Here is a 19,334-nt window from a genome sequence, read left to right on the forward strand (position 1 = left end):
GTAGATTAAACAAGTTTCTGGCGATCTTGAAGAAAAAGGGCATGTGAAATACAGCTAGGATTAAGACAGTTCCTAAGAGATCAAAGTGCAAAGAGATTCCAACCCTTAACAGTTTTATCACCACCAATGCACTGGAGCCCCACTGCAACTCCTAGCCTCTGAAATATCAAGTTGCGTACGGCTTGTAACTTTCAAATCCATATTTATTCTGTCAGAACTATAGCAATGCCCCGAAAAATTCATATGAAAACTCAAACATTTTCCAATAGATACACTGTCATATACAGTGTTACCACATAATGGCAGTACCATATTCTAATTTGGGGGACACTGTAGAGGAGATAAGCTCTGTGGAATTAACCACACCTCACAGACAGATACATAATCGTCAAATGTACTTCAGGAGAAAATACATTATAAATTCCAACTTCATGCTCTAACAAACATCCAACAAAATAGTAAATTCTCCATGGCTTACCAGCTTAGTTGCCCGTCTAATGGTTTATGTATTTGATTGTACTCACTATATAGTTAGTACAGAACTTTTGTTTCCAATTTAAACAATGACTATATGCATCATTCAGTCGTGCTCAAAAAAACTTATTTTTGATACACTAAGAGCCCTTAACAGTAACAGCAGCAATCAGCTGGACCACTGCCGAGAGGGCAGGCAGCACACACAATGAACACATGGAGTGAAAATACTTTTGACCAAAATAATAATTCCATAGGTAAAAATTAGGCCCTCTGATATTTGTGTCTTCTTCAGCTTCAAGTATCCTATAAAATAACTGACAATACTAACGAGCCTGTATTATTCATTTGAATATTACTTTAAGAGAGAGAGGCAACATCATTTGTTGAAGCCAAATTTTGTTTCTATATCTGCACATGCACTTGAGGGGGAAAAGGTCTCTCTAAAACATAGGAAATTAGGAGAAATTCCAATTAATCTAACAGATTTAATATACTTCAAATATTTGATACTCTACAGAAACCACCCACCTCTTCCCTGAAACTTTTCAAACTTTAACAACCCACTATTTTCCTATGTTAAGTTCTCAACATACATAAGGCAATGGAATCTCCCTTTATAACCATCTCAGAGAGAAAAAAAAATCTCTTCTATTTACTAAGCTGACAGGTACTTTGATCTCTTACAGACTCATTCAGGTAACAATGTATATATGACAGAGTTTAAAGCAAGCAAACTCCTTTGGAAATTCAAAGTGTCTTAGAAGCCATGAACAAATGCAAATAAACTGAAAATGCAAAGGGGCTGTATCTCTATCACTTGCCTTTCCTTACTTTGTTTGACAGCTATGTTTCAAAGTGCAAGCAAGGAAATAAATCCTTCAATTTGGCTGTGATACTTGGAAAGAAGCTTAAAGCAGTTTAATAACAGCAGTAAGATTAAACCATAATTCTTAAAAACAAAACAAAACAAAACAAAACAAAGCAAAGGTGGCAAAAGGAAGTGCCTTTATACAAATGTCATTGCTTCCCATCTACTTCTGTTTTCCAAGAGAAATCTCTGTTGCTAATCGACTCAGATGAAGTGTCTGAATATATCTGATGCTCACTACTGCTATAGCTTCAAGGTCATTTTAAGGTTCTTAAGTTTTGCTACAAGTGGGTTGTGAACATTAGTGAGTTACACATGATGGACATTTTGGTTTGTTCAGAGTTAAACAAAAAAAAAGATAAAATCAGTGAGTAGTCTAAACAGATGCAAGAGTTCTGGCACTCCATTGCATAGGTCTATCTAGGACATAATCATCATTTACTAACATGCACTGAGCAAGAAAGGTACCCAAGGGAATTGAGAACTGTCCAAGTTTACATACTGCCTTTTTATAAACAAACAGTCACTGTCATAAATATAATGTAGATTATATTGATCAATAAAGTAAATGAAACACATTTGCCTGACTGGATGACATTACCAAATGACTGCAGAGAGAGCTAAATGATGAGCCCACCTAGATATAAAGACATCTTAACTTCCTCCGACTTGACAACTGTCAGATAACCACTTCTCTCGAGTCCCCGTAACAGGCTGAAAACATTATTTGGTAAAATGCAAACAATTAAATAATTTCAGTTTGCTAAGATTTCCCTAGTAAAACAATTGAGTTTTGGGTACCGTAACTCACAAACTTGACCTTATTAATCATCATAATTTATGCCAATTATGGGTACATTGTGAAATGTCAATTTCATATTTTTATTATAAAGATCGATTGCACACGGATTGAATTCATTCCATGAAAAAATTAAAAAGATTTTGAAAGAAAAAGAAAATCTTTGTTTTGGAGGAAAACTAGGTTTAAAAACTTAGCAATACTTCTAGTATCAAAATACATGTGTAGAAAAACATAGAAGGATGGGAGAAGAAAACAATCAGTTATTTTAATTCCAAAAAAGTGAAATATCTGCAAATCAACCTTTTCTTAGTTTCATCCTTCTCTAATAGAACTGTATATAATTCATTTATATAAAGCTCAACTTATATAGTGAAAAAACATCACTTTGTATTTTACATTTAAAATGGTTAATAAAATTTTAAGTTGTATTTCACAACCTAAAAAGAAAATTACAACAGTGATTTTTAAGGTTCTTCTATTACAAAATAAGGAAGGAATAGTTTTCATCTTTCTAAGTTACATATGCATGCACATATTTCCATGTTAGATACAGTCACGTGACAATATATAATGTTTTAAAAAGGGTTAAAACAGTACATTTCTGTTACATGTATTTTACTACAATTTTAAAAAAAGAAAACAAATACCTGATTTGGACTCAAATATCAATATCATTCACCTTGATTTCTATCCAGGGTAATCTGAACAACATCAATTCCAACCTTCTGTAATTTGTGTTCTAGAATCTACTTACGTCAATCTTTAAATTTTTTGACCACTCTACCTCAGACCCACAGGAGACCAAAAGGTATGGAAAAGATTCCACAGCCCCATTTGTGCTTCAAGTGCATCAGCTAGTCCTACAGTTAATCAGGTGCCCTGATACAATTTTTCAGGTCCTTTCCTGTGTGAATCACCACCTAGAAAAGTCAGGGGCCTGCCTTTGGTTTCTAACAGGAAACGGTGCCACTGAAGTGCAAATTCACACGGTGGGGAAGCTGCAGGGCTGGCGCAACAGTAGAGCAGAAAGAGCCAGCAAGTTACACGGTACTGCTCTTAAAAATAGAGTAGAATAAAGAAGCACAAAAGAACAATGGGAAAGAGATGCAGAATTAGTTTGACCTAAAATACGAATCAATTGCTTATCAATAAACCTTAAAAAACAGACCATCTTACAGCTTGCCAGAGAATTTGTGAAGAAATACGACAGCAATGAGAACTCAAAATGTAAATCTACTTTTCTCATATCTCCATGTCTTCTTCTCTAATTGTCTTCTTTTCTCTGTAGTTCTCACACTTCCCCCTCGCTCCCTTTTTTCATCAACTAATTCTATAGCTCAAGGAAATCCCCCCACTTTGCTATGTCTGTTCATTCAACATGCCTACATTTTGTCTTGGGGGTGGGGGGAGAGGGGGAGGTATGAGTGAGATATGTAATTGTTTCTAAAATACTAGGGTGTGTTCTATAAATGAGGTAAAAGCAAGCTATGGAGGAAGACGGAGTATAGTCAGCTTTAATAGTAAAACTCAATTAGGCTTTACCAGTAAAAATGAAGCTAAAGATTCCGCTAAGGCTATTTTTAAATACCCTTCAAACCAAAAACAGTGGTTTCAAATTCTACATGTAGTGACTTAGGCTTCAGATAGTTAAGAGTTTAACATAGATGGCACATTAAGAAATCAGCAATTGAATCTACAAGCTGGAAATACATTTTAAAGTTTTTTGGCCTGTTTTTTCTTTCTTACTTCAAAAACTTTAAAATTTTCTCATAATACTTTCAATTGTGACCATACACATTCTTCACATAAAAGGTCAACAAGACGCATTAAAGAGTCTTTTTAATTTAGTTTCAACAACGTGTGCTTTATTATAACTACTACCAATTCCAAATTATTTCAACACGATTACCCACTTTAATCCAAAACAATATGTCAACAATTATTTCTGTCCCTTGTAAAGAAAGAAGAAAAAAAATGAGATTATCACTTAACATTGATTGAACTGGCCAATTTAATAGCCATTATATCCATTGCTAGAAAGTGGCAGGAAGGACCTTATTCATATGTTGCCTCTGGCAATACCAACTATCAGAACTCCTTTGAAAGGCACTTTAGTTTCAAGAGTCAAAAGCACGTTGACAATCTTTGACCCAGTGATAAAATTCCTAGATTAATCCTACAACAACAAAAAAAGGAAAAATTTTAAGTATAAAAAGTACATGGAAACACCGTTTATAATCTAAAAACTGGAAATAATTTATCACAAGGAAACAGCTGATTTAATGATGGTTGAAGACTGTAATGGACTAGCATGCTGCTATTATAAACTACGTTTACAAAAAATGGAAAAAAGAGTTTATTTAGCAATATTAAGTTAAAATGACCTGCATATGCAGAAGAATTAGTAAGGTATACAAAAACTTCTATCAAGTAAATGTGCTGGTTTCACTAGAAATATTTCTTATCTTAATTTGTATTACTGTCATAATTTCATAACATTTTCCTAAGTACTTATAGCTACAATATATATACATGTAATTCCCAATATTTTTTAACATTAATATAGATTCCAAATGGCAATACTTATTGAAAGACTATAAGGATTAGTAAGGTAGTATCTAGAAGTTCTCTTACTGTGATAAATACAAGAAACATGGTTGTTATGTGGAAAATGCTTCAAGTTTTAAAATGTTTACGTTAATAAGATTTTACGATGCATCTGGGTGCTGCAGAGAGTTACAATGTGTAAGAGAAGGAAGACAAGGGAATCACATCATTTTATAAGTTTAAATTAATATAAGAAAAAGAGAAAGAATTTTCAATTTTTTTAAGGGGCATATATTATATGACCAACTGAAAAGCTCTAGAGAAATAGTAGTAAAAACATATGATATAAAAAAAGGTTTGCAATTATCACTATTAATATTTACCATTGAGTACTAACTTCCAGATGCCCTGCCAGATGTTTTACATAGTTCTCTTTTACATAATTCTCAGTACCACATTATGAAGTAGGTAATTTTGATAACTATTTTATAAATGAGGAAAGTAAATCTCAAGTCAAAAACATAACTTGCCCAAAAGATTACATGCAGGATATCTAACCAACAATAAGCAGTGGGACTAAGACCAACCAAGTCCTGATCCTCTATTGCCTACCATTCCCAAATACCAGTCTTCAAAAAGAAAGGGAAAAAACTTTTATCAACCGTATAAAACCAGCAGTTTTATTTATATTTCTTCATATAAATGTTCTAGATTTGCTTTTCCTCAGTTGTTTTTTTATCTGTTGTTGAAATAGAGGATTTGTTAAATTATATGTCAAGAAAATTTCACCATGATTGGCCAACTACTTAATTTTCAACGTTTTCCATTAAATATTTCCAACTAAATAAAAATTTTATCTTTAAGATCATAAAATTGATACAGGCACGTTATCTGGTCACATTTCTATTTAAGTCAGACTTAACTACACCACAATAATTTGGTAGAATATACTGGATCACATAAATCTTTACTGTTCTCTATAGTGTCCAAGTCATCAGTGATTTCTAAGGTAAGTATAGACGGACCCTATTAGGTTTAGGCATTCAGGGTACCTAGTATCACTCTTACAGTTTGTTCCCAGGCATTTCTCAACAAGTCTTATTCTATACATCAGGACAAGTCTGGACCCTAGAAAGGACCTTGCTTTCTAGCATAAATAACACCTAAGGACCTCCTAGGCAATTAGCTCCCTTCCTAAATCAAATGTTTGTTTCCCTATGAGTTAAGTTTCATAACTTAATCTCCTAAGAACACTGTTTATCAAATCTTACCTCTGGGCTATAGTTAAGCGCATATCCAGAGTCAGGCACAAGGCAGCTGAAGTGAAGAAGTATGGAAACGAAGGAGAGTTGCGGCCACAGGCAGAGCCTGATTCACTCCACAGATGCCTCTAAATTATTTAAAGGTCTGTATTTTCTTATGAGTATATGTGAATTACCTCCATAAAACTCCACAGTAGATCATTTTATAGCACATTAAAAAATGTTTTAAGTGACTATTTGTTTTGAATTATCTGAGAACACTGATAGCCAAACATAAAAGTCAAAATGTCCTTAGAGATTTGAACCTCCAGGCTAAAATAAAAGTCATGGATGGGAATGGAGTTGGAGCATATTTTGTCTTAGCCAGTATGGTAGCCAGGGCTCACTACAAGAAAACAAATGAGAAGATTACCAGAAATACAGCCCATTGACACTAGAGAAACTACCTCTTTGGGATAAAGCAAAGGAACAGTCAGGAAAGAAGCTGTTAGAGAAGAGCAGAGCGGGAGTAGACAGACTCTGCCCAATGTTACACATTATTGCCTCTCTTTCTCTATCCCTGATTCAGACTCTGTGTCTATTCCTGCCAATGTATGGTCATTAGATGTCAACTTCTTTCATTAGAAAAGAGGCTATTTCACCCTACCTTAAGATGGGTCTTAATTAAATTTTTAAATAGCTACATGAAGATGTCTGAACACCTCTACTGTTTCAGAACAAAACCTTCCTGTCCTTTCCTCCCACACTCTCTCTCATTTTGGCCCCCATCCAAAAGAAAATAATTATATGGCACAGATAATATTTAAGCCAATTAGTATCACTTCTTAGAAGCCTATAGCGAACAATAAAGGATGCATTTATATGTTAATGCAAGCCACAAAAGTAGCATTCTGCCATGTTCCTGTTTCATTTCAGGGTGACATTTAAGATAACATCATGATAAGTACTTCACAAGATTTATCTCATTACAATCACAAATTTTGACTTTTGATGTACCACCTTGCCATGAAGAAATTATAACTTAAAAGATAAAGATCTTGACTAATATCAGAGGTAGAAGCAAGTGGTTAAACTAAGACTCAAGCTATAATCTCTCTAATCCTAAACTGAATTTTGAATGGCTGCACTATACTGAAGATTATTAAAGTCTACTTCCTACTCTTTATAATACCTACAAGGCACTATATATTTTTAAAATACAAATATTCACAAGGCACTGTGCTATATCTCAAACTACAAAGACTATATAAACAATCCAAGATTCAATGGATTCGCAGACTCACTCATTTGCCATTTCTTCTAGGAAACCTTCCTTGGACCACCAAGACCTATCTTTTTGCTCTCTGGAAATTTGGAAATTCTCCGTAATGTCTTCCTTGACTAAGTCTCCTCTAGCAATACAATTGATTGGATATGTGATTTAAAATTCATTCCTGCAATTTCTTGCGTTTGGATGGCTTTGTAAATTAGATTTCCACTCAACAAACAGACTGTGTCTTCTGCTTTGTTCTGAATTACCAGTTCTACCAACAATATGCTACATGTTGAGTCAAGTACATAATATCAGTTTGACAAGGGGGCAATCTCAGGTATACAGAACTAGATAAATCTTAACTCTAGGTTTATGAGAAATTATCATCATGTCTCTTTTATTTTATTTAGAGGAGGTGTATGTTACCGGTAATAACTTAGCTCTTAGGTAGGGTACTACTTCAGATTTTAAAAAGATGTGATTTAAATCCTTACTATTAAAGAGATGTAATCTTTTACCAAACCAGAATTTTTTTTGGATGCACCCTTAACATACCGCCTTCTTTCATCTATAAGGAGTACATTATAAAACAACTCAAATAACTAAAATAGTTAATATCATGATAGATATTCCATGTTGCATAGATTAAAAGATAAAGTTACTTGAAAGATTAAAAACTCATGATTTAGTGTTCCACGTGATTCTTTTCCAACAAGTACATATCGGAAAAAAAAGTACTTTTCCAACAAGTACAAATCTGAAAAAAAAAAAAACCCACGCTTCTCAATTTTCATTCATTTGAAATATGTATTTCAAAGATGAAATAGGCTACTCTAAATGTTGGACTAAGCAACTAATCAGGTCTTCATCTTCCTCTATTAATTATTTTAGGTAAACAGGAATAATCTCCTTTGGGAATTATTATAGGAGAAATTCCTTCACTGAGGTGGGAAGCTAGACTACACGATGTCCAAAGCCCCATCCAAGGCAGAGTTTCTTAATTAAGAACTTTGTTCACAAGCATGCAGAGGCCTGCTCACACTAATCAAATCATTTTTCACATAAAAATCCATGGAATGCTGTTGGTGCACTATAAAAATACAGTTTGAAAAGTGAGAATAAAACCTATGATATGTAGTAGGAGCTTAGGATCAAGTCTGTTAGGCACAGACTTGATCATAGGACCCTCCTTAACATTTCTAATAGAAACTGAAGAACTTGTAGTAAACCAATATAATAACTAAGCCTTGTAGAAGGCCTTCAAATACTTTCTTATTTGTATCTAGGTAAGTGCATCTACATATATTTATGCACCTACATAAATGTTTCACAGTGGAAGCTCTCCATAATCTGGTCTCACCTTACTTTAATTCCTGTATCTTCAAGAAAACCAGCCAAAACCTTACTGAACTGCACATTTCCAAGCTGCTCATTCTTGTGTCTGCTACTTGCTCAGGCTATTTTGCCTGCAGAACATGTTCTACTTTCATTCACTACCCACCCAGCATTCAGTGTCAACTCAACGCTTGCTTTCTCCATATATCTTCTCTATGACACATGAGTATTATTCATCCTTACCTATCTTATATACAACATCATTCTCATGACCCAGGCCTATTTCTATATTTTCATCTGAACTTTGTAATTTATCACCTGATCATGTAACTATCTTAAACACAGATTACCTCTTCCTGAAGTTTTGTATCCACAACTACATCATTAATTCTGCATCTTATACTTCTTCTTTGCTGCTGGCAATGCTTGGTATTCAGTAAATACTTGATGGCTGATCAATAAAAAGAAAATTACCTTTACACTAATATTTTAATTTTCCAAAAAGTATTTAAAATTTTAAACAGAAATAGGTGTTTAATGTTCAATTACTTTTATTCTTTATAACTCCATTTCTTTGTATCTACCCTAACAGCTACCTCCACAAACATCACTTACAAATTTCCTAATAATGCCCCATGGGTGTTATTAAAAAATACCAATTAAATATGCTAACTATTCATTTTTCTCCATCTTTTCCTCTTGAAATAAAACATGACATGTACTGTATAAAATTAAAACTAGTGCTGCCTGCCCTTCCTATATAACAAAAACATTAAAAAATAAAAACACCTTTGCTTTTATTTCCTCTTAAGAAAAGCACAGGCTAAAACTCTCAGACTCTGCGAAAAGTATAAATAAGAAAGTTAAAATCCCTTGAAGTTCTACAGCTAACAGTATATATTGTTACTCTATTTGGTGTATGCCCTTTTATTATACATGTACATACACAAATGTAAAAATTCTGAAGCCGATCCTTAAAACCTAGCGCCACACTTCCAACTGGTATGCCCTGGAGTTATTTAGCCCCCTGTTATTTCTGTTAACTAATCTATAAGATAGGGCTAATCATGTTATAATTAAACAATTATAATTGTTTAATTAAATGAGATATGTTTGTATCTCAGAGGAATGTTATAATTAAATGACATAATCAACATAAAGCATTTAGTCTAGTATCTAACACACAAGTGTTCAACATGTTACTATATATCCTTAACATAAACGTTATTTTGTAATCTACTTCCTAGATTACTTAACAATATTTCATGGACAAACGTCCATAGCAAAGAATTCAAAAAGACTTTGTTTTGAATGGCAGCTTAGTGTTCCTTCTATCAATGTGCCACATTTATGTAACTATCTCCCTATTACACATTTTGATTGCTTCGCAACTTTTAATTATAATAATCTGATGAGCATAATTGTAGCTAAATCTTTACACATACTCATAATTACATTTTTGGAATACATTCCTAGAAGTAAAATTTCTGGGTCATAGGGTAATCACATTATAAATGTTTATGCATGCAGAAAGTATACATTCACACGTTTCATCAGTGCACATATATGTATAGTTATTACAGTTTCTTCCATATAGCCATCATTCTAATCTTGCCCAACCTGAAAGCCAAAAAATAAAAAAAAAGGCACTGTTTTAATTTATATTTCTTGGACAACCACTGACATTAAACTTCAACTCATTTGTTTACTGGTCATTTACGCATTCTTTTCTTTTCTTTTTTTTTTTTTTTTTGAGACAGAGTCTCGCTGTATCACCCACGCTTTAGTGCAATGGTGGGATCTCAGCTCACTGCAACCTCTGCCTCCTGGGTTCAAGCAATTCTCCTGCCTCAGCCTCCCAAGTAGCTGGGAATACAGGCACCCATCACCATGCCCGGCTAATTTTTTGTATTTTTTTTTTAGTAGAGACGGGGTTTTGCCGTGTTGGCCAGGCTGGTCTCGAACTCCTGACCTCAGGTCATCCGCCCACCTTGGCCTCCCAAAGTGCTGGGATTACAGGTGTGAGCCACCATGCCTGGCCCATTTATGCATTCTCTTGTGAAATCCCAGTACAAATATTTTCCCATCTATATATTGGGCAGTTGCTGCCTTAATTTAAGAAGTTTCTTCATGAAAAATATTTTCACTGTCATATATATTTTAAATGGTTTCTACCACTTTATAGTTTGCCATTTAAACTGACAAAACTTTTATTACAAAAGTGTTAGAAGTAGTCAAATTCCAACTTACAATTTCTGGATTAGGAGTCACTCTTTAGAAAGTTCTTCTCTGTTCCAGATTTACAAAAATATTCACTTAAATGTTATTTTAGTAGCTTTTGTCTATTACTCTGATTCGGGTTTTATGAAGCAAAGCATTAGGGAGATACATCTGAAATCTTAGAGCATTATTTTCTGAAAATATCTCAGGTTGGACAAAGCGTAATGCCTAGGCAAACTGCTGTATTAAGATGCTATAGAAGAGGATTTGTCTAAGCTTCCAAGGTAGAATTCTATAAAAAGGCCCATCATATACACTGGCTTAATAACTGTCACTATTTTTAGCAATTAATTTTTATCCCAATCCATATACCTCTGTTCTCTTTCCAGGCCTTTTTATCCCATAGCTTACCTCACATCTGTAGTCAAATATTACTTTCTCTAGGGAACACAGCCTCACCAGTTTCCTGTTATATGCTAGTCTAGTATTTTTCCCTTTATTCAACAGCTACTCTCGGGTGGAAGTGATACATATATACAGTCATCCCTCAGTAGTTGCAGGTATTGGTTCTAGGACTCCCACCACGAACCAAAATCCAAAGATGCTTGAGTCCATTATGTAAAACAGTAGTATGTAGTATTTGCATATAACCTATGCATATCCTCCCATATACTTTAAATCATCTCTAGATTACATATAATAGTTAATACAATGCAAATGCTATATACATAGTTGTTGTGCTGTATTTTTAAATTTATGTTATCTTTCTTTTAATATTTTCAATTTTGGCTGGTGGAATTTGTGGATGAGAAACCCTTGGAAACAGAGGGTTGACTGTATTTGTATTAATGTGGTTATCTGCACCACTGCAGGAATGATGATTATTTTTGATCCCCATTGCAGGAGCTGGCATCTAAACAGGTGCTCAATAAATACGTCTCAAAAGAAAGGAGGAAGAAAAACTCATGGTACATTTTTTTGTTTTGTTCTCATTTGTTTGTTTTTAAATGTGATGTATGAATGAAGCCGAACAAAAAGCTGGTACTACCCAGTTCTTTAGAACTAATCTTTCCCTCACAAAATTTTAGAAAAGCTGAAGAGAATCATAATCATTCTAAAAATTCATTTCTGATGGGTTGAAAGGGGAATGAATTTTTCATCCTAAAATGATCTGCTGTCATTTCACATCCTTAAAAGTGAGTATCAGCATCTTTTCAGATGCTCTTCAGTTTTAAATTGGACACACATTTTTAAAACTTTGATTTCTAAGACTCGTAATCTGAGAGTAATAATTCAAATGTGTACAGGATTTTGCAATTTAGAAAGCTTTTTTACTTTTTTATAAACATTTTATTTACTATTCATAACTTTAACGCGTCATGGGAGTTTAGAGTCAGGGAAGAACCTCACCTTAAATTAACAGGTCTATTGGTAGAAGGACTTGAACCCAGGATGTCTGACTGGTCCAGTGCACTCATTAACCAGCCCGCTACAGTCACATCCCTAGCTCCTGCCTCAGAATGCTCCTATACGCTCCTATCTGCAAGGCCCAGCATTCATCAGCTCCTTGGGAACCATCTGACACTATCCACTCTCTTAAGTCTTCACAGATTTTCCTCAGACCACTTCCATACTTTTAACAATGTATCCTCTCCATACTTAAATATTCCATGGCCTATTTTGCATTTCAGGTAAATCCCCTTTTCTCCCACTTGTAGATAAATCCTCTGAATAGACTCTTAGTTCTTCAAAGAAAGACTTTTCTAACTTCCCACGGTACCTAATATAAGAGTTAAAAATTGATTGCTAATAAACTGGAACAGGGAGGCTATGTACCAAAAAATGAAAAACAAGCTATTTTTAAAGGCCTTGCCTGACACTCACCCAGACTCATTGTCCCCACGCCCACCCACAGGCTCCCAGATCCCCGCACAGTGCACACACAAATACATGAATGCCACCAGCAGGAACACAGCGTTCCCAAGGTTTTTCAACCTGAGGATGTGGTAAGATTTTTCTATCCAGATGACAGGGGAGTGTGGCCTGGAGGCTTTTCTTTGCAAAACAGGTTTTTCTTGCTGGCTTCTGCCCTAACATTCACTTTGCATGTCCCTGTGGTGGGACAGGAGGCAGGGTAGAAAAGAAGTCAGCAGAAGAGGGTGATGAAATTCCCAAGGAACTTCCATTAACCTGATCTTCCAGCACAATGAAATGTGAAAGAATAAGACAGGGAAGAGGATGTAGAAAAAGTGCCTTCTGTTTTATGCCAACAAGACAGCTCTCATTTTGACAAATTTATAAACCAAGTGTAAACTTGACCATGTTGTCTGTTTTTATCTTGGTGACATAAGCGTAAAAGATTTTCTTTTCAGCTGGGAGCAGTGGCTCACGCCCGTAATCCCAGCACTTTGGGAGGCCAAGGCAAGTGGATCACGAGGTCAGGAGTTCAAGACCAGCCTGGTTAAGATGGTGAAACCCCATCTCTACTAAAAATAAAAAAATTAGCCAGGCATGGTGGTGGGCACCTGTAATCCCAGCTACTCAGGAGGCTGAAGCAGAGAATTGCTTGAACCTGGGAGGCAGAGGTTGCAGTGAGCCGAGATCATGCCACTGCACTCCAGCCTGGGCGACAGAGCGAGACTCTGTCTCAAAAAAAAAAAAAAAAAAATTATTTCTTGAAAATGTGAACTATTTCCTGAAAGAAAAACATCCATAAGCACCTGCTTTTTCCCTTCTATATCAGAAGTTTCCACCTTGCTTACATAAACATGGATCACTGTATCTGCAACCCAGTCTGCAGTATGTTGGAAGGGACGGATTCCCTTACAATACACACTCACGCATTTAGACCCCCCACGCCTACCACATGTATCCATCTTTACAACCTCAATTATGCAGAAGACATCCACAGCCATCAATTAAACCCTGCTGAACACTCCAATTCATTGCCTATAAGCCTGGAATCTTTTTTGCTCACAGAAACATTTTCTAAGATGCACTTGTCAATATTTAGCTCATTAACACTGTGGATCCCAATTTTTAGCATTCTGCTTAAGTTTTGCAACTTGATACATTTTCTGGATAATGAACACAACATGTGGTCTCTAAGTTCTGCTTAATAGGAGTGGACTCCTATTATGATAATGTTGACAATTCATTACTCTAGGAAAGCCAACTTTAAGATAATTTTTTTAAACAGAAAACGTGTAAACTGATCATGGATGAGGAATGATCTCTGGACTGGGGAATGGATACAGATACAATCACTGCTGGGTCTCTTAATGAACAGAAACATCTTATAGTTCTTTGTGCCATAGTTAATGCAGAAGCTAATGTAAAGCACAAGGTCAGGACGATTAAAATCCTGTTATGAGGTGTCAGGGTTAGCTACAAAACAGTAGCACAACGAAGTCTTGTGGGCATGGAACCCCACATACACAAAATCTGTTATCTTGATTCTGTTGGTAGCCATGAAAATCAATACACGTGATAAAACTGCATAGAACTGATACAAAGTGCACACAAATGACTGCATGTAAAGTCAGTGATTCTGAAGATCTGTGGATTATACCAATGTCAATTTCTTAGTTTTGGCACTGTATTATGTCATGTAAGATGCTACCAGTGGGGAAAACTGGTAGGGAGGAGATAAGGAATCTCCTGTATCTGAGGGATGGGAGGGGGAATTCCTGTGAACTTATAACTATTCAAAATAATTTTTTCAAAAAGGCTGTCAGTTGCAAACACTGTTTGCTAGACATATATACATTCAGTCAATCATGTATTCATTCAATCAACATTTATTAACCACATACTGCTACCTGGCATTGCTCTACATGCTGGGGCTACAGACACAAAATGACATGATCTTTGATCTTGAAGAACTCACAGCCTGGTCATCCAAGACAAAAACCAGTGCAGGAGGGAAGAGAAGGTACAATCGTACTCCACATGGAGAAAAGACAGACATGAACACCTGAAGCTGATCCATATATATTATAGTCCGGATTCACATTAAAGCAAATGTATTTGTCAATCACCATTCCATTCATAAATGATTATACATGACTAGTATAAAATGGTCATAGTAACCTAAAGTTCCCATCATTAAAATATCAACCCTGTGGAGAAATTTTTGCTGAAGTCATTTCTAACTTCAGGGCAAAGAAATGTTCAGTTAAAGTAAGTTGACTGCTTTTGTAAGAAAGGGGGTTGGGTTTGATTTCAAAAGCTCAGTATTTCTTCTAAATTCCTTTTTGAGATACATCTTTGGAAATGTTATTAAAATTGTTCAAGCTAAATTTACAGCTTAGTTTAAAACATGTAAAACTAAGGGACGATAACATCCCAGGAAAGAAAAAAAAAAAAAAAGCTTTACGCTATTAGAATTTGAATATCTATAACTAGCAAAAAAACGTTTACCTGGTAGGGTAGCCATTACTATTTCTTTAATACAGCTATGGATTCACTTTGCACAATATGCGTGTTGCTAGAAAGGCTTTGTAAAAGCAGACAATTTCATTTTTAATTCATTTTAAATTAATATGGTATTTTATTTAAGCATTTTTTTCCTCTGCTTCTGATTAATTTCAATTAACAGTATCCTGGTATTTTAATTTATTAGTCTCTCTGCCAAACTGGTCTAATCAGATCTTTGGGTTCCCTATCCTAACATTATATCTGAAAAATGCTACATTAAAACAATGTAATTCTCAGCTGGGCACAGTGGCTCTTACATGTAAGCTTAGTACTTCGAGACGCTGAGGCAGGAGGAGTGCTTAAGTTCAATTTGAGACCAGCCTGAGCAACACAGTAAGACTCTATCTCTACCAAAAGAAAAAATAGCCAGGCACGGTGGCACATGCCTGTAGTCCCAGCTATTTGGGAAGTTGAGGTGGAGGGACTGCTTGAGCCAGGGAGACTGAGAAGCCAGTGAGCTGTGATCACACCACTGTACTCCAGCCTAGGCAACACAGAGAGACCCCATCTCAAAAGAAATAAAAAATAAAAAAAAGTTTAAAAACTAAAAAGAAAAACATAACTCTCTAAGAAATTATAAAATAATTTTTATTTAATGATATTATTGTACTTTGGCCTTAAAGATTTATTACAAAATGGATTGTGCTTCTGGAAATGGGGGGGGGGGATGAAATATCGATGTTCGATTTCAAAAATGTAACACAATTAGTATAAAGATGGAAATTCTTCATACATCTTTAGCCTCAGCTTGGATGAGTGCTGGGTTCAAGATGACAGACGCAAAGATGGTAATGCAGACACACTAAACTGTTGTCTGACACATAACACTGTCCTGTCATGCCTCAATTTTCACACGAGCTATTGCTCAAAATTCAGTATAAAATAGTGACTTACGGCTGTCAATGTAAAAAGTATGGCTTGCTTGAACACCAATTCATGGATGTCAAAGACCAAGTGTCGTGTTAAGTAGACAATCTAAATGAAAGCATTCAACTGTGGGTTTAATGTATTAAAATATATAAATGGTAAATCACATATATAGGATCCTTTCTTCAAATTTTCCCTAATAAATATCCATTGCATTATCTCTCAAAACTTATCTGTTAGTTCAAAATCTGTATATCACAGGGTTATTAATAAACAGGACAGATGTGATAGCCACAGACTACGGGAAGAATGCATTATCGATTCATTTATTTTTTTTTTAGTCTAATGTGTATCAGGCATAATGCCAGGTGCTAGGGATTCAACAATCACAGACAGGATTCATGCCATCAAGGAGGGCATCTATGAGGAAGAGAAAAAGTGTGTTCATACTGCTTGTCTATGGAATAAGGTACTGTGCTATGCAGACCAGGCACCACTCCTGAAGCCTGACACCCCTAGTGGATGCACTGGCCATCTGCAGCCCTGGCCTGGGACGCTGGGATTCCAGAAGACCTGGGAAGCCTCCATTGTATCAAGAACAGTTTCAGGAACGAAAAAGACTTTCAGTATAAGAAACTCAGTGCCAACGTCAGAATGCCTACAAATTCTCACCTTTTCCATTTTCAAACAACTTGAGACTGACTAAAAGGTTCTTGGAAAAACTCACTTAGGCACAATGAATGCATTACACAGCAAAGCTGTTAACAGGAATTTTCTCCATGATTCCTTTAGGGAGTCATCCCCTCTCCTTAAATACACACCCTACATATAATATAGTCATACAAAACAGTATTCCCCAAGCTGAGGAAGTCAAAAATGTTCATAACAACTCTCACAATAATCCTTGCCTCTGCAAAGCAGGTCAGAATGAAAACCAGCTTTTCTGATTTCCATCTGCCCTCTCCAAAGCTCAACTTAAAAGCCTGACATCATCCCTGACCCCTCCTTCACCCAGACCTTTCCCATTCTATTAGTTGTCAAGTCCTACAAGTTCTATCTAAGAAAACCTCTCAAACTGATCCCTTCTTGTCCATTTGCATTGCCACAACAATTGTCAAGGGTGACATTAAGTAAAACCCACAATACAACCCCAAATAACATCTCCAAAATTCTTTCTCCCCAAAAACATATCTTAGCTGATATGACACTAGCCTACTTATACACATCTTTCCTCCTTAGCTATCTGCTCACATCACTCCTTTCACTTCAAATACCTCACAGAAATTCCACCTCCTTCATATCCTAGCTTTAAAGCAACTTTTTCAGAAAAAGCATGCCCATATTATCTACCATCTCTGAATTCCCACAATATTTTGCACCATTCATGTGCCCTGTAGTATAGTTTCTCATGTAGGTATTTATATAACAAAAGACTGGCCTTGTCCCACACAGTTCAAGGATGAGTTTTATTCGTCTTTTTGTGATTACTGTCCTTCAGATAAGACAGTGCTCACAGGATGTGATTAATAAATGTTTATCAAATGAAACTGGCTTCCAACATTCATGTTAAGATGCTGACTTATTCTCAAATTCAAGCACTGTGTAATGTGTAAGTAGAGCTAAAATTTTGATGAGTGGGAGGATGGGGGCTTTTAAGAGTTCAATTTGCTGCAGCAACTCTTCCTTCTTAAAACTCATTATCAAAATCACCAGCATCCACAGCTCAACTTAACGAAAGAGAAATTAAAAATCAAAGACATAGCTATGCAATTCCCCAAATCGTTGATTTACACACACACACACACACACACACACACACACACAAACACACCCCTTCAAAACAGAAAAGAAAAATCTCAGCGCAGAATAGCTAAGTTTTCAGAGCAATCTCCTGAGTCAGAATGCTTTGATCTAGTATTTCCTCTACTACATTATTGTGTGAAGGTATGCAAGCTATATAAATACCCTGCTCCTTAATTTCATCTACAAAATGATCATAATTCATATAAACATCTAAAACATGTAAATGCTAAATAAGTGCTATACAAGTGTTTGCTATTAACATTTTCTGTAATGTATAGTTTAGTCATAACTTCAATATGAAGGAGGTCATCGGTTGGGTGTGGTGGCTCACACCTGTAATCCCAGCACTTCAGGAGGCCGAGGTGGGTGGATCACTTTAGGTCAGAAGTTCAAGACTAGCCTGGCCAACATGGTAAAATCTCATCTTTACTAAAAATACAAAAGTTAGCTGGGCACAATGGCGGGCACCTGTAATCCCAGCTACTTGGGAGACTGAGGCAGGAGAATCACTTGGACCCAGGAGGTGGATGTTGCAGTGAGCTGAGATAGTGCCACTGCACTCCAGCCTGGGGGACAAAGCGAGACTCCACCTAAAAAAAAAAAAAAAAAAAAAAAAGGTTATCTACTGGCTACTGGCTAATTCTGAATAGATAAGGTCACAAGTGTATTCAGTTTAAGGACCCAATTTTGAAAATGTATCTGACCTGGTAGCATTTCACCCTGCCAGGTAACACTCCACGTTTTTACCATACAAAGACATTAAAAGGTCAGAGTGTCCCAAAGATTGCTTTTTAGCTTCTTTTTAGAGGCAAAACCAGGAGAGTGTCTGCCTTGATTGAGCTGTGTTGAAAATCACAGGAGTTAGGACTATAAGAATCCCAGGTACAGTCTGAGTGTGAATTGACTCAATGACTTAATGGATTGCAGAGTCTTAACATCAATTAAGACAGACCCGATAAGTATGTCCAAAAGGGTAATAAAATAATTCAGCAGGTCTTCATAAATATGAAATATTAAATATTTGCAATGTGTCATTCAATCAAACAGATAAGATCTATGCTTCAGAGAATAGGAACTCATAAAGCTTTTAAATGAATATGAAAAAAGCATTAACTGAGGCACAATTAACTGAGACAGCATGGTGAATCTCTATGGGCAGGAAGCCTTTCTAGTACCTCAATATCCCAGGAAACACAGCAAAGTAGGAAGAAACCTAGGAAAACAGGAATCAAGGATTCAAGAAAGTAGCAAAGTTTAGTTGGGATCTTTCACAAGATTATTCCAATATTAATACAAAAAAGAAAGGGCAAAAAGATTCCACGCATGATAAATAAGACCAGACAGACTGAAAAATCTCTCCACGAGGTTAAACAGAGATTCCCTTCATGAGATACTATATTTTCATTAATTCTGTAAATTTGA

The 19,334-nt window shown here is 35.7% G+C and overlaps 1 protein-coding gene across 6 annotated transcripts in view; it reads right to left on the minus strand.

Moving 5' to 3' along the window:
* KLF12 (KLF transcription factor 12) overlaps positions 1-19,334 on the minus strand; it is a 460,616-nt gene that overhangs the window by 343,476 nt on the left and 97,806 nt on the right. For 2 of the 6 annotated variants that reach the window (XM_073014388.1, XM_073014389.1), the window contains exon 2: positions 8,894-8,994. The exons of the other annotated variants lie outside the window; for them this stretch is intronic. The gene's annotated coding sequence lies outside the window, so the exon portion shown is untranslated. The remainder of the gene's footprint in view (positions 1-8,893; positions 8,995-19,334) is intronic. 6 annotated transcript variants of the gene reach the window in all.

Source organism: Chlorocebus sabaeus, chromosome 3 (assembly GCF_047675955.1).
Source record: "Chlorocebus sabaeus isolate Y175 chromosome 3, mChlSab1.0.hap1, whole genome shotgun sequence".
In the NCBI taxonomy this organism is placed as follows: domain Eukaryota; kingdom Metazoa; phylum Chordata; class Mammalia; order Primates; family Cercopithecidae; genus Chlorocebus; species Chlorocebus sabaeus.